This window comes from Apis laboriosa, unplaced genomic scaffold, assembly GCF_014066325.1.
Source record: "Apis laboriosa isolate Shangri-la unplaced genomic scaffold, ASM1406632v1 scaffold157_cov153, whole genome shotgun sequence".
Classification (NCBI taxonomy): Eukaryota; Metazoa; Arthropoda; class Insecta; order Hymenoptera; family Apidae; genus Apis; species Apis laboriosa.
In genome coordinates this window covers 574,313-585,548 of record NW_025222075.1, presented here as the reverse complement: position 1 = coordinate 585,548, position 11,236 = coordinate 574,313, and positions in this window count along the sequence as shown.

Here is an 11,236-nt window from a genome sequence, read left to right as displayed (position 1 = left end):
AAACGCGATACGATCGATTTTTTTTTTTTTTAAATATATCTCTATCTAACTGGATGTTTTTTAAAATATTTGATTTGAATGGATAAAAATTTTCGGGTGGTAAAAAATTTTGTAACCTCCCCGATTGAATTTTTAACCCAGTTTGTTCGTGTTTATTCAATCTATCCGCGTATGTTTCGAACGCAGTTTTTTTTTCTTCCATTGTTTTAGGTATTGACAAATTGATCTTTTACGTTAATCACAACTTGTCTCGATTTTTTTGCCCAATTGATAATTAATTAATAATTTTACAAATTCTTATAATCTCGGAAATAAAACAAATGATGTCTTATCTACACATTCACATTAGTGTGCAAGTATCTAAATATATCAAGATGATTAAAATTATAGTAATACTGTGTACATTAAATTAAATATAAAATTAAAAAGTTAAAGTATTATTATATATAAATAATTAGACATGTTAAATAATTGCATTTCTGTCCAAACGAAAACGTATATATTTTACTTTGTTAAAAATTTATTTCGGAAAAACGAGATGTAAATAGTTAATATTAATACGTTGCGATACGTTAAATTTTGCCAGAACGATTAGTAAGTTGTCGCGCCCTGCGTTGTACAGATACGCACTTTGTTGTGCACAATTTTTCATATAGATAAATATCTATCTCTACATTGCATGGTACAACAACTTCACCTGTTCCTTTTACATCTCATTTTTTTTATCATACCTTTCCAATCAAAACGTTCTACTATCCGTTCCTTTCTATCCTTTTATCCTTTTTATCTTTTATCCTTTTTCTATCGAATTCAATAACAATTATCATACGTAATTAATCATTGAATTATTGCCGCAAAATTCTGATTATCCTATTTTACAAATTTACGGATTCATCCCCAACTAAAGGAAACAAATTCGAATCTCTTGTTCAACACTTTCGCGGAAGAAATCTCTTATTAAATCCATCATTTTTATCTCTTATCTTCGATCTCGCTTATCTCGAGGCCATCCCTCGCCAACTTCCTTCCTCTCGAGGCTTGGGTCGACGGTATATAAAGACACGCGTTTCTTCATATACGCGGATGTAATTCCCCGTACAAATGGAGGTTGTTCCAGGCGAACTCTCGGGTCACGTCGACGACCTAACTGTCCTGACACCATCCAGCCTTTTATACCGAGGGTTACCGCGCAAAAGTTCGGACCAAAGGGAAGGGGGAGAATCCATAAGCCGCCCTTCCATCCTCGGCCCTCGTCCTCCACCGTCTTCCACCCCCATAAACGCGCCCCCCATCGCATAGACTCTTCTGCCACCTTCTTTTCCTCCCCTCCACGTGTGCTTACTAGTCTCGCTTACTTACTCTGCTAAATCTACGCCCAATCTCTTATCGTATCGACTTCCTCTCCTTTCCCATTCCTTTTTTTATTTTTGTCTCGAAGAGACGGATATCCACCAGGCAGATATCATCTTTCATCTCCGTGTGTGTCATTTCATTTTACTCGCTCGTTCTTCTCGTTTCATCCTCTTCTAAAAGGGGTGAAGTCCTTTGTGGATTCTTATTGCTTGGAAATATATATTATGCGTGAAACGTAATGACAGGGAGGAAGGAATCTCCTTTGAATTTTTCATCGTTATTGATTGGTCTGTCAGATGTGCAAGAGTGTTACGAGTGTTAGTTGGAACAATGGAGGAGTTTCCAGATCCGTGCAACTGTTGGTCCAACTGTTAGTCGATAGCTGATTTATAGGGAAAATTTTTTGGATCGAATTTTTTTCTCCTTCGGTACAATTTTTCCGTAGAATTATTTAACTTCAGGATGCTCGAGGGAAATTAAAAAATTTGCGACGCTCATGGAATTCGAAATTTTCTAGAGTACAATTCCATTTGATAATCGTGGTCGGATGAATTAGATATCGACTATTTCCTTTCGTTTTTTCCTTTTTAATTAAAAGAAAAGTGTCGTCCATCGAGAAAGCGTCTACTATAAATTTTCAAATTTGTCGATGTTCCTTTCTTTTGAAGAAGTGGCGAAAAATAAATAAACTAATATTCATTCCACGAATAGCAACATCCAAAAATCGATACGATCGCGATACACTTATTTACTCAACAAGTTTCTTCTCCCCCTTTTCGAAAATTTCATTAAACGGATTTGTGCTGCCACGATTGGAAAAACTTTCGCATAAACAGCGAAATTACATCTACCTCCCCATTCGAATCCGTTCCATTTACATCTCGCCAAGTCTCCTTTCGTTCTCTCGCGAGAGAGAGAGAGAGAGAGAGAGAGAGAGAGAGAGAGAGAGAGAGAAAGAGAGGTTAATTCTCTAAGCAATTCGACGAGATCGAGTTAAGCTCGACGAAGAAGATCGACGTTTTTTCTTTTTTTTTTTAGAAAGGAATTAGCCCGTGAAAGGAAAAGGAGGGGGGCGACCTTTAAATGGAAAAGTTAAGTTCGAAGGAAACGCGGTCTCTGTAAACTATGAATCCAATTTTAGCTTCGGCTGCTTCTTATCGGTGCCGAACCGACGAAACTTTTGGCACGAGATTCCTTCGAGAAAACTTTCGCCGTCTGCCGCCGTCACTCGAGGCGGAATCATTAAATTAACAAATCCGTTCGCCACGCGCTCCCTGGACAATTTCTTTTCATCGAGTCGGGCAAAGTTTTCGGCAATCCGTCGGGTGATCCCGAAAATAAGAAGAGGGGATTCGCGATAGCAAAGCGACGAATTAAGAGAGGTTTCAAAGTTATGATTCCTGGTATCAAGCGTCCTGGAATGGATTACCACCAGCCAGCTTGGAAATGTAAAAGCTCCTCGGGTCGAAGAGGAAAGAATCGGGTTGTGATTCGAAAGGAAAGAATTTTGAAGTTGTTGAGACGAAGCATTCGAGGAATAATTGTCGAAGCGATATCCATTATTTTGCTTGACCGTGAGCATCTTGAAATTAAGTATTTCGAAGAATAATCGTCGAAATAACATTCGGCAATATTATTATACGTTGGATTATTACGAAATAAATTATTTCGTCGATGAAAAGGAGTCCAAGATGGAACCAAGAATTATTATTTGAGATGGATATTTATAAAGGATCCAAGTAATTTTTAAAATTACGTGTTTCATTTCGAGAATTAATGTTTAATCGCAAGTTGTCCCGTATTATCATAATATTGTACTCGTTTTAGAGGATAAGAAGCAGCTCCATTTCAGAATACCAAGAATTACAGATTGCGAACCTCTGCCCTTGACTTTCTCCACATATTGAAACATAAAAGTGTATTAAAATACGTTTATCCGTAGCCGTGGGACATGGCGTACCCTCAAAAGCAGTTATTAAAACCGCTCCAGTAGGGAAAAAAATAGAAGCTTTTACAAAGCTTTTGATAATAACGTGGACGAGATATTAATTATTCTTTTTTGCAGGTTTAAGTCATGGCAATCCAACGTTACGTATATGATCGAATCGAACCCCATTCCGGAGATTACCATATCCTAAAATCCATATACCAAAAATATATATCCATCAAAGAGTGTGTTAATATCCACCTATATATCTGCTTCACAGAGACCTGGAAATATCGAAAATATCGTATTAGAATGCATTGATATATATATATCGATATGATTTAACGAAAATAAAAATTATTTCTAAATAATTGTTTTGTAATTGATCGATTCTTGGATGGAAAACGAGAAGGAATTATTATTCGATATTATTTTCTATAGTATCCCATGAGATTGAATATAATCTTGATTTGAAAAAAATAGCAAAGGATCCATGTTTATTCCTCTTTTAAGTATGTATTTTTCTAATTATCAATATTTAATGATATTTTAATTTCAATTTTGCGATACATCTCGCGTGTACGAGATAAAAATTATTTCATCGCATTCGAGTTTAACAAATTAAAAATTATATCGAAATCTTTACTTAGAGAAGATCGATCTCGAATTTTCTGTTTACATGGAAAAGCATTTAAAGGTACGAAACGTGAGACACGTGTTTCATTATCCGGATTGAAGGGGAGGGGCTGTTAATTTGAATTGGTCAAAGCGAGCGATATTTCGATTGATTAAGCTCGATAACAAGCTTTCCCACTCGCGTTTCATTTTCCCCATTATGGACAATTTTCGCCGAGACTCGGGCAAAATAAGATCACGTTCTCGTCATAAATCTTTGTCTTGCTTGACTTCAGAGAGTCCCTTTATTGCCACTAGAAAAATCGTTGACTCTTCTCCCGCCCTCCCGAGTTTCTTCATAAAATACTCATTGTGTCAGAAATATTCTCTCCATAGAAAACGACGTTGTATCTTATTTTGCCTGAAAATGAATGTAACAAATCGCATTTAATTATGTGAAGCACGGTATGAATTATTTTAATTATTCAATCGTTTATTTCATTATTCACGTTGCCCTCTTGTTTTCATTAAAAAAAAAAAAAAAACGTAACTTTGGCGTGTAATTAGAATCATTCCATCTAATTTATCTTTGGATATTTTGTAAATAGATAATTACTTAATAGATAATTCGTAATCAATTTTTTGTTTTAATCAAAATTGAAGAAACATTCCTTTTTCGATAATCGATAATTATTATTGTTCGACTAATCTCGAACATGAATTCATCGATCCAATCCGTTAAATATTATCCAATTATTTGCATTTCAGATTCCTTCGAAATTATTTAAATTCCTTCGAATGGGATCGGACATCGTTCGTATAACGATTTCCATATATATAAAATTTCTCGTTCCCTTTAAAATAGAACAGAACCCGGCTAGTTACATCTCCATCAAGCCCCCCCTCTTCTCCTGTTTGTAATTACCGTTGTTTGTAAATCCGATTGTGCAAATATCGCGTGCCGATTATAACTTTGCTCGACGATTCTAATCAGCAAAGTCGTAGACGCTTCGTAATCAGCGCAGTTAGCTTTCTCTCTTAGCGGGGGGGAGGCGGAGAGGACATCGAGAGCGCCCCCTCCCTCCCCTCTCGTGACGGTTTAAGACGGTTTCACCAAGAGCCGAGCCAAGAAAGTTAGTTATTTACTCGAGAGAAGCTCTGACAGCTCGTTTACGCACGCAACGTATTTCATTTCCTAGACACTTCCGTACAGCTGCCTGTGCCCCGCGCAAAACACATTACCCCTCTCGGATCCTTCATTTTACGACCCTTGCCTCTTCGATTCTCGATCTCTGCTCCCTAACTCGTTCCAAATCTCGAAAGTTTCGAAAAACACTCGATTCGTGTAAACCTGGAATTAATATAAATTGGTGAACATTCTATATTATGTTCCTAGTTTGATAAATATCGATATACAAAGTAATAGGGAATTTCTGATGATATAGAGCAGTAGTTTGCTGCCATTGTCGATACTTCTTTCGTAGTTGTGAGCGTTTAAAAATTATTCACTATCGAAGCACTGATTACTGAATCACACGGTGTTGTAAGAATATCAGGGGATTTGGGATCTTAGATCTCTTTCCAAAAATCCTGTACATACGAAAGACGATTAAAATGAAAAATAAAATAAATAATCGATACAACACGTTGATACGACGAATCATAGGGAGAAAATTATGGTGCGAAGCCATCGGTGGGCGAAGCCTAGAGACAATTTCGAGGAAAAGACTCCTCGGAAGATTTATACACCGAGGGGTGAAAATTCATGCTGCACAGTTTCCGCCCAACGAATAATTGTCCAAGATTCCAGTCACGAGTCACCGGAACTGAGAGCCGTTAAGTCGGAACTAATTGAACTGTTGTTAAGGGGCAGCAGGAGGTGAACGCGAGGGCGATGTGGCTTGGGTATTATAGCGATACCCTGACCGAGAACCACCAAATCCCCGGTGATAGATCCACGCGAACAATGGCGTTCAACGGCGGAATCGTTAATACATCCCGGTTTCGCGATTGATCGAAAAAGTTGACGGAAAAAGCGATGATAATTTGGAGGATTTTTTTTTTTATACGAATTATACTTTTGTTTCTCGAATATATAAATATTTCACGGATTTAAATTTAATCATATTCGATCGATTTGTGCAAAGAGAGAAGATATCGCAAAGAGAGAAGAGAGAGAGAGAGAGAAGAAAGTATATTAAGAGAGTAGTTTATGAGAAGAGAGTATATTAATAGAAACGTGATACAAGAGATCTACTATCAAGATTTGTCATTTCATATTTAACAGTTTAGATTGGCAATATCCTATTGATTATGGGAACAATCTTGTGGATAGTATTGGGAACAGTATTGGGATCGAGTAATGTCAAAATTATGAGAACAAATACTGGTGGATGTAGAAACTGTAGAAACTGTATTCAAGATACTACATTGTTCGTGTAAAGTCCAAATTGAAGACATCTATGTCGTGGCACTCAATATCGAAAACTCTCCAGGGCGGGAGAGGAAACTGCACCGACAATATCGGAATCGTGAGATCCAATATGGGCGTACTTGTATCCTAGAAGTTATAATCGAGAAGATCAGAACTAAGGAAGTGGATATCGAGGTCATCAGAATCGTGAAAACTGACGCTCATATATGATATAATAGTTGTAAGAGCCGACACGTTAATTAAACGAGGAAAAAGATTTTCAGAAAATTTCAGAAAATTTGATATTACATCAACAGATTTTACATAGAGACAATGAATTAATTTGCAAGAGAGCGAACAAAGACACTTCTTTCTAATTCATTCCAGTTTAAGATTTCCTCGTCGATCGCGATGATTTTTTTAAATATATCGTAGAAATCGATCATTTTGCCCATCTTCTTCTTCTCACGAAACTGTCAAGTTAATTTCCACGCTACGTAATCGTTGATAATACCATTGATTCGTTGATAACGAAATCAATCGTAATCTTCAAACAGAACGCGCATGTAATATCGTTATATTCGAAGGAAGGATGATTGCGTACAGTTCTTTGAGATTATATTTACCCTTGATACGTCTCTCCACTCTTCCCCTCTTTTTCTGTTGAATCAAGCAACTCATTACTTTACATTGTGGGCCGCCGTCGACAATGGCGGCCTCTCCTCTTATACCGCGCCATTCATAAAGCGAAAAGACCCGCTCTATTGCGAGAAGAAACCGATGAATGGGGTATTCGTCGTACTTATACGACCTCCACTCGATCTTCGAATCCACATTCGATCATTCATACCCTTGGATATTTTCTTTATCGAGACCGTTCTCATGCCGTCTCTTTCGCGTTATATCGATTTCATTTCGGAGCAATTATTACCGCGCTCAATGGATTTTGAATGAGTTGGGACGAATGGTCGCGAAGTGGTCGTATCGCGGAGTTGAGGACAGAAGGGAATCGATTTATAACGAACGTCAATGGAAATTTTTTTTGCTTATCTTAATGGATTAATATTGAAACGTCTCGAGCGAGATTAAATGTCGCGCGATTTTGTTTAATCGTAATCGTAATAGAAGTATTTTACTCGTTCAATATTTTATAATTTTCGTAATTATTTTTATATATATGGAAGATTTTATTTTTAATAATTTTTTACAGTTTTAACACGGAGGTATCTCATAATTTTTTTTAACGAGAATTTCATTTTATCAAGTGTTATTTTGCAAATAAGAAAATGTTTTTCGAATACGATTATTATTGATTATTATTTATTATTTTTTTACCTTCCATATTTTTCGAAAAAGATATAAGTCCTAACTTTTGCCTTAAAAATATACAATTATCTTATGTTCTTTTATCCTTTCTTTCCCAATTTCTAAAAATAGTAATTGATATCTCGATAATCTTGTCCTCTTTAATCATCGAGGCAAAGATATACAAAGAAACTTACTATACTCCAAAAAAAAAAAAAAAATCATATAAATTTATACGATTCTAAAAACATCATCTCGAAACGTTACATTGTTAGAAATTCGAAGGAAATCCTCTCTCTCTCTCTCTCGCAAAATAATCTCGCGAGTCGACCAGACTTGATTCAATCGAAGGCCGTTTTGGCAGCGAAAATTCGCAGACCGGAAAAGCGAGAAAAACGAGCGATAAGAGAACTGTCCCCCTCCTCTCCTACAGTTTTGTTTCGTCGGCAGTCACTGTGAAGGAAAGGAAAAATTTCACAGTGAAATCCTGGACGTCCGTAACGTTGTTTACCGCCCTCTTCACCCTCCGTCCAACATTTTCCCCTTCCTCCACGTGTCCACGTATATCCAGACATAATATTGTCGGTAAACGGTGGCATATTATTTTCGAGGGGCGCGAGAAAACGCGGGGAAAGGGGGGAAAGGAATGAAATGAAAATAAAGCATGGACAAACGAGCGGGCCCCTTTCGTTTTTTAACGAGCAACCACCACCCTTCCATCCAAGGAGGCTGAGGGAAGGAGTTGCTCCACGGCTCGGAAACAAAAGAAATTCAGAGGCTTCCCGTTTCCCGTTAGCTGTTCCGCGGCTGCTCACCGCCGTCACGCGGAACCTGTGAATACACGGCCACTCTCGGTAAATGCGCTCTCGAACAAGGCCTTCGAATGTCTCGAGACGTGGCGCGAAGAATAAGAAACACCCTGCTGAGCTGAGCGAGCGCGTGAAATTCGAGAGGGAGTGTAACGTTCCCCCATTGTTGGACGGCGAGCTCGTGATTTGTATAACGGCTTCGTGCACGACTTCGTGATTTTTCCATTAGAAGCCTTCGGACGAAAACTCGTCTCGCTTGCCCCTTCCCTTTCCTCATGAACGATGAACGATAGTTACGAGTCAAAGAATCGATTCGAGCGCCAGTTTTGCCGAACCGAAATGCGAAATCACAATGCGAATTATTAAACACGCATCGAGAGAGAGAGAGAGAGAGAGAGAGAGAGAGAGAGAGAGAGAGAGAGAGAGAGAGATATCTCGTTCCATCTCTCCTTATAAATAAATAAATAATAATAATAACTCGACGCGCCTTTCGCTCGAGATTTAAAAAAGGAAAAAGATTTAAAAAAGAACGATATCGCGAATTTCCCGATGATTCCCGCGTCACGCCAAGGGGAGACTAATTGCCGGTAATTAGAAGTAAACGAGGGGTGGTGGAGGGGGAGAGGGAGGGGAGCGACAGCTCGCGTCATTAAGTCAGAAATCGGTGGCTCCGTGTATAATTTGCACGGGCAACGTTGTAGTTACGGTAGTGGCTCGGTGCTGGCACTCGGCGGGAGAAGTAGCGGGGAGTACACCCGCCCCCGCGCGGTAGGGTGGCGCGCAGAAAATTGTTTTCTGTGCCGGAAAGCACGCGAATAGGGAGAGGAAAGGGGGGAGGGAGGGAGGAAAGGGAAGGGGGCGAGACGTCATTGTAGCTCTCTTAAAAAGGAAGTCAGACACACGTGAGGAGGAGAACTCCGTTGGAAGGGAAAGAGGGGATGGGAGGGAGGAGAGGAGAGGAGAGGGGAAGAGAAAAAAAAAAAAAAAAAAGAAGACACTGTACACTCCCCCGTCGGCGACGCACACGTTCACGCAGACGTTCACGCGTGTGTCGAAAAAAGAAAGGGCGTTGTCGACCGTCTAGCGGGGCGTCTCGTCCCATTGTCCATGCACGCGGATGGGTTGGCTCTTTACTGAAATGCAAGCCGAGTTCTTTTTTTTCTTTCTTTCTTTCTTTCTTTTTTTTTTTTTCGAGGGGTGGAAGCCTGGTGGAACTCGATTGGCGGGACGGAGAGGGAGAACGGACGAGTCTCTCTCTCTCTCTCTCTCTCTCTCTCTCCTGCTCGCGCGTGAGAGAGAGGAGGGGGAGACGAGGAGAGGGGTGGCAGCATCGCGACCCCCGACGCGACTCTTCGATTCGAGACAGGCGAGAAACAGGCGGGCTGGGTGTGCGTAGGTATTTTCCACCCCCTGAGGACCCGCGACGCTCTCTCCTCCTTTCCGATTGTTACCTACACCCAGGTTGCTTGCACTGTTTTAACGTTATTCGAGACAGGTCCCTTTGTCTACCGATACGTTGCGCCTTCGGCGGAATACCGGCCGAAGGGTTCGCGCAGAAAGAGGGTGGAGGGATGTAGACGACGAGGGGGTAGAACGCCGTCATTAATTCTACACGTTGCTTTTCTCCTCCCTTTTTTCCCCCCTTCCCCTCTTTTCTCCCTCCTTTTTCTTCTTTTTTCTTTTTTTTTTTTTTCATCCTCGCCGCTTCTTCGTCGCGGATCGCGCCGTGATCGTCGCTCGATCGTGAATTTTTCATTAAATTAACGCGGCCTGTCGATTCTTTTGGCAGACAGATTTCGGACTGGTGATTGTGCCCCCCTCCCCCTCCGGATAAAAAGTTAGTTCCTCGCGACGAGGAACGAGAGAGGGAGGGACATCTCTCGCGCGTTTAAGTATTCATTATTTTGGAGCGTTTCAGACGGACGCGTGTGCTCGCACGTACAGTTTTAATGGCGTGTGCACGAGGGTGGCAGACAGGGCAGAGGTTCCCAAACCGGTCGCGCAGAGAAACTTTCTCGCGAGGGTGTGTGTGTGTGTGTGTGTGTGTGTGCTCTTTTGACGGCGAGAAAAAAAGAAAATGGCCTCGTGATCGAGACGTTAATTGTTCATTGTTATTTTAGAGATGGAATTTTTAATGTAAGGAAGGATAATGAGGATCGTTTTAATCGAATCGAGGATACTTTTCTGTGCGAGGATATATGTTTGGACGAATTATAGAATTATACGTACTTTAAGCGTTATTTCTGTGTTAGTGTTGATAAGTAAGACTGGTTTTCCTTGGGTATGAAAGCTTGGAAAGTTTTGGATATTTTCATATTTGATTTCTTCTACGTCTGTATCCACCCATGATCGTATAAATATTGTGAATTATACGTGTGAATTATCGATATCTGTAAAATAATCCATCGGGATCTATAAAATAATCAAAACAGTATGCTTTTGTGTATTATTATCCAATTGGAAATAATTCTTCCTATAATCTCTGGAACCGTTCCACCACAGGTTTCGTTTAAATCGAAACATTTCTCTCAAATGTAATCGAGATTATCGCAAAATATAAATTCATATTCAAAAATTTAAAAAGAATTATTTCGATTATTGGTCTTCTTTTATTATTCTATTAATTTAATTATTTAATTATTTTTCATCACCTTTATTTACTCACTTCGTATCGATTACGAGAAATGTCAAAATCCGTTGTAAAAACAAACATTTATCCCATCCAATTTATCCACCTCATTACATACGGTAAAAATATCATAACTTCCAACAATCCATTTTTTCTAAAAATTCAATCCACATAAATTTTTACGA